Genomic DNA, 5,791 nt, shown 5'->3' with positions numbered 1-5,791 from the left:
CCCCTGTCTGCTTGCAGACAGCGAGTCTATGCAGCGAGGGCTTTACGGCTCCAGGGCAGGAGGAGAAGGGAAACTGAGGCAGGAAAGTGAAAACAAGGCCAGCCTGGCTGGGTGGCTTAATGGTTGAGCATCAACCTATGAACCAGGAGGTCAGGGTTCGATTCCCGGTCAGGGCACAGGCCCGGGTTGTGGGCTCGATCCCCAGTGGGGGGCGTGCAGGAGGCAGCCAGTCCATGACTCTCTCTCATCATGGATGTTTCTCTCTCTCTCTTCCCTCTCCCTTCCTCTGAAATCAAATAAAAAATATATTTTTTAAAGAGACCAGTGACAAAATGCACCATGAAATAAGAAATGTATTTTCTCATGCTCTTGCTCTATGAGAAAACAACAACCTGATGCTAATACAGCCGGCCAATCGCAGCCCCGGGTGAGACTGTGTGAGGCCCACGCGGTCTGACCAGCACTGGCCTGGACACACATTGTTAACGGAAAACCAGGACAAGGAGCAGGAGAGTGTGGGCCACACACGTTACAGACGAAGGAGGAGGAAGAGGAGCATGACCCCACGCTGATGATCTCCTAAATGTTCCCCCGCGCGTAGGAGCTCGCACAGAGAACGCGCAGCCGGCCAGGACGGGGGTACATCTCCAAATGAGGGACTTACGGGGAAGTGAGGGGGGCGGGGCAAGGGCTCTCATTTTTCTGTCTTCATCAGCGAATGTGCGTTTATTTAAATGCAAATGCCTTCATGCATTATGCATATAATAGAGCACGTCTTAGAGCGATGGTTTTAAATAGAGGCTCCAGCTGCCTGCGAGTCCAGCCTAAGCCCATCGGTTATTCTTGCTCTGGATGTAGTTAGTGAGGGGGTGCTGGTGGCGCACTTGCCCCCCGGCCACGGCCACGGCCAGCTTAGCCGGGTGCACGTGGGACCCCTCTGTCCGCGCCCCAGGGATGTGCTCCTTTCAAAATATTAGAGCCTCGTACATTTTCAGTGTGAATCTCAGAGGGCAGGCGGGGGAGGGGGTGGGAAGAAATCAACCAAAGACCTTGTATGCGTATAAGCATATGCATAACCCACGGACACGGACAATCGGAGAGGGAGGGCCTGGGGTGGGGGCGGGGTGTGTGGGAGAGGTCAATGGGGGGGAGGGGGTGACTGTAATACTTTCAACAATGAATATTTTTTTTAACAAATGCTAACTTTCCCTCAAATACTTTTATCAGCCAAAGATGCACAACCTTTCAACACACACACACACACACACACAGAGACATACAGACACACACAGACACAGACACACACAGAGACACACACACGCGTGTGCACACACACACACGCACACACACACAGGAAACTGTTCTGTGGTTTGATATCTCATCCAACAAGTCTTTGCACGGAGCCTGTGGGGGTTTCGAGGAGCAGTGGACCCATCTTGGCTTCCCAGGGGCAGCCCGAGCCCACTGGTCCGCGGGCGCAGAGACACAGAGCAATGGCTTTAAATCGAGGCCACGGGGGTCGGCATGGTCAGGACCCCTTGCCCTGGTTTAGGATCCTTCCTGATACTCGTGTGGAGTGTTCTGTCTCGCTTCCTAAGTGTCGCCCTGAGAAAGTCCCGTGATTCTCGGGGAGTTTGGGTGAAACTGCAAACGAATGAGAGCATCATGAACATGCCCTGCCCCCATCACACGCCTCGTCCCCTCTGCTCACGGGGCTGAGTGGCTGTCCCTCCCCCCTGTCCTTACTCAGGTTCTTTCTATCTCTTCTTTTTTAAAATATGTTTTTATTGATTTCAGGGAGGAAGGGAGAGGGAGAGAGAGCAACATCAATGATGAGATAGAGTCAAGGTTGCCTCCTGCACGCCTCGCACTGAGGATCGAGCCTGCAACCCGGGCCTGTGCCCTGACCTGGACTCAAACCGTGACCTCCTGGTTCATAGGCTGACATCCAACCACCGAGCCACACTGGCCGGGTTCTTTCTGTCTCTTAGATGCTGTCTGCGGCTCAAAGACGATCAGAATGCCCTTCTCCTTCCTATAGGCCCCCGCACCCGAGGGTCATGTGTGGTGGTGGAGGCGTGATGGAGGCACTGAAGTGAGAAATGCCATCGGAACGCTGGACCCCCAAGGGATCCGGGGAGTTTCTGCCTGTTCCCTAACCTCTCTGAGCTTTATTTTCATGAACAGTGGGGTTCATGACACCTACGAAGAGGAGTTCTTCTAAGCATTAAAAATGGAAGCCCGAGGCAGAGGAGCCACTCAGCATTTTGTTGTTGTTGTTGTTGTTTTTTAAATGTATTTTATTGGTTTTTTACAGAGAGGAAGGGAGAGAGATAGAGAGTTAGAAACATCGATGAGAGAGAAACATCGATCAGCTGCCTCCTGCACATCTCCCACTGGGGATGTGCCCGCAACCCAGGTACATGCCCTTGACCGGAATCGAACCTGGGACCTTTCAGTCCACAGACCGACGCTCTATCCACTGAGCCAAACTGGTTTCGGCCCATTCAGCGTTTTAGTAGCTGCTCATGTTGGACCTTGCTCTCTGTTCTCTGCAGGTCCCTGCCCCCTCCATCAAAACACCTTCCTCACAGCGGACAATAATATCATATCCGTTTCGGGTGCACACCCCGGAGATTAGACCTGACCTAATGCTCTAAGTGATCGTCCCAGTAAATCCCACACCCCAGCACCGTTCCCGGTTATTACAATAGTGTGGACTACATTCCCTGTGCTGCTCTTCATGTCCCGTGGCCGTTCTGTAACAACCAATTTGTACCTCTCAATCCCCTCACCTTCTCCCCCGGCGCCCCAACTCCCCACCCATCTAGCAACCATCAAAATGTTCTCTGCTTCTACGAGTGTGTTTTTGTTCTGTTCATTTATGTTGTTATTTAGATTCAATTGTTGATAAATATGTATTTATTGCCATTTTATTGTTCATATCTTTTATCTTTTTAAAAAATATTTTTTTTCTTAAAGAAAATGCTCTAACATTTCATGTAATACTGTTTTGGTGGTGATGAACTCCTTTCGCTTTGTCTTTTCTGTAAAGCTCTTTATCTGACCTTCGATGCTAAATGATAGCTTTGCTGGGTAGAGTAATCTTGGTTGTGGGTTCTTGCTTTTCATCACTTTGAATATTTCTTGCCACTCCTTTCTGACCTGCATAATTTCTGATGATAAATCAGCTGACAGTCTTATGGGTGCTCCCTTGTAGGTAACTAACTGCTTTTCTCTTGCTGCCCTTAAGATTCTCTCTTTGTCTTTAGCCTTTGGTGTTTTAATCATGATGTGTCTGGGTGTGGGCCTCTTTGGGTTCATCTTGTTTGAGGTTCTCTGTGCTTCCTGGACTTGCATGTCTATTTCCTTCACCAGGTGGGGGAAGTTTTCCATTATTATTTTCAAATAGGTTTTCAATTTCTTGCTTCCTCTCTTACATAAGCTCGTTATGTTAGATGCCTGCCATCCATTTCCAGATCTGACTTCTGAACTCATGACCAGAAAGCAATTAGTGCCCCAACACGTGTAGTTCAACAGGCTTCAGAAAGATTTGCTTATTACTGTGTCAAAAATACACATTACTCAGATGATAGAGACCTTATTTCATATTTATTTAGGCGAGCAAGATTCTTTAAGGAGATGACTCTAAAGCAGTTAATTATGTTTACACTTATTTGCAACCACTTGAATACTTAAAAATTATAAATATATATATTTGTATACTCCACCCTCATCCCTTATCACCACACAGTGCTAGCGAACAATTCCTCATTCTCACAGCTCCTTTTCCCAGCCCTGCACCCCAAAACTAAACCGATGAAGCAGGCAACGTGGCCACAGCTCTCTGATTAATGAAGGTTAAGCTGTAGTTAACTGCTAACTAATTAAGAAGGAAGACGCATAGGCGTGCGGGCACGGGCATGTCTGTGAGTGTGTGTAAAGGAAGAACCTAAGAATGATGCCAGAGGGTTTACTTCCCATTTACTTTAAAACTATGCATCTCCCCGTTGCTATAATTTGAATAATTATACCTAAGGACCCATCGGAGCATGAAACTAACTGTAGAATCTTAATTCAGCCCCCTAGCAATTTAATGAATTAAATTTGTTTGCTTTTCCTAAATAAAATGTCTCCCAGTGTGCTATCTCCTATTAGAGATTAGCTATTGTGAGTCCTGGTGGAGCATTCTGCAGAAATATGTGTTTGGTGTTTCCTATGCATATTCATTTGCCAAGAAACCAATAAAAATGCTAGAAACAAGGCCACTGAGTGACATATATGACTGACAGGGTATATATGCACCTAGTGAATATGCTTAAATATGCTTTTTATATAAAAATGGGAAGTTTTTATTTTCTATAGGCATTGTCCTCATAAGATTTAGATCTGCAGGTAATACTTAAGCAGCATTCTACTCCTGTGTTGTTTTAGGTCATAAATATAATTTACAAATACCTTTGTAGATTAGTCATTAAATGCCCATCAAATGCAAGGATTTAAAAATACTATGTGTTTAGAAGGAAGCCTTGGTGAGTATGTCTCTATTTTCTGAAATTGGGGATCTTAGGCATCTTAATACCAAAGCAGTGTAGTCCACACACATCACATGTCCCTCAAATGACCAGTTGGATGCTCAGTACATGCTTGTTATAGTCGTGATTAATCTATAGCCTATATAATAAAAGGGTAATATGCAAATAGAACGAATGGTGGAATGACTGGTCGCTGTGGTGTGCACTGACCACCAGGGGGCAGACGCTCAATTCAGGAGCTGCCCTCTGGTATCAGTGCACTCCCACAGGGGGAGCACTGCTCAGCCAGAAGCCAGGCTGATAGCTCGCAGCTGGCGAGTGCAGTGGCAGTGGTGGGAGCCTCTCCCATGGACACTCCCCCTGCATGCCCCACCCCCCATTCAGTGGGACCCCAGGGGCAGGGACCAGGATTGGGGCCGACTGGGCGCGAGCCCACGGTCGCTTCTTGGCCCTGGACAAGTGGGTATCACCGTAGGACGGGCGCACTGAAACCGCAGTGGGGTGGCAGTGAGCCCACCGAGCGGCGGCAACAGGTGCAGCGGGGCTGGGATGAGGGGGAGCAGCATGGCGCCCAGCCCAGCTCCAGCTCCTTCCTGCCGCCTGCTGCTTCGCATACAACTACATCCCTCGGGGGATGTCAGGCTGCCGGTTCCGGCCTGATCCCCACCAGTGCACGAATCTGTGCACCAGGACCTCTAGTTTATTCATAAGGAAACTTCTTGAGACAGTTAAAGTGGAAACCAGGGTATCCCCCAAAAGTCTATATACACTTTAACAGCTGACTACTCACTTAATTTTCACTCCTTTTGGGGTTTAACTGACTTGAAGTCATGGGAGAAGCCAAACTAAGTTTCGAACAAAGAAAATGTATCCTAATGTGCCACTCGGCTGTTCCTATGGGGACACAGAGAAGATAGCGGTCGGCGAGCTGAGGGCTCACAACACACAACGAACTGGTTCTTGCTGTTTGAGCTGCCATTGCTTCCCATTATCAGCGGCGCCTGGACCAGAACAGCCATCCGTTTGAAAACAGGCGTTAACAAAAAAATGAAAAAATTATTCACTTCTGCAGATTCTTTTCAACGTTGAACACGAACTGAATGTTGACAAACACTGACTTTATAACCGTTCCAAGTGCGTATGCACTTTTGGGGACACCCGTTCAGGCCTCAGGAACATTCTGCCGTGCCCCCTCCAGTGGCTCAGACCCAGGTTTGATCTCCTCTCCCCTGACATTCTCCTTTCAGCCTCCCTCG

This window comes from Myotis davidii, unplaced genomic scaffold (assembly GCF_000327345.1).
Source record: "Myotis davidii unplaced genomic scaffold, ASM32734v1 scaffold552, whole genome shotgun sequence".
NCBI lineage: Eukaryota > Metazoa > Chordata > Mammalia > Chiroptera > Vespertilionidae > Myotis > Myotis davidii.
This window is presented reverse-complemented; position numbering follows the sequence as displayed.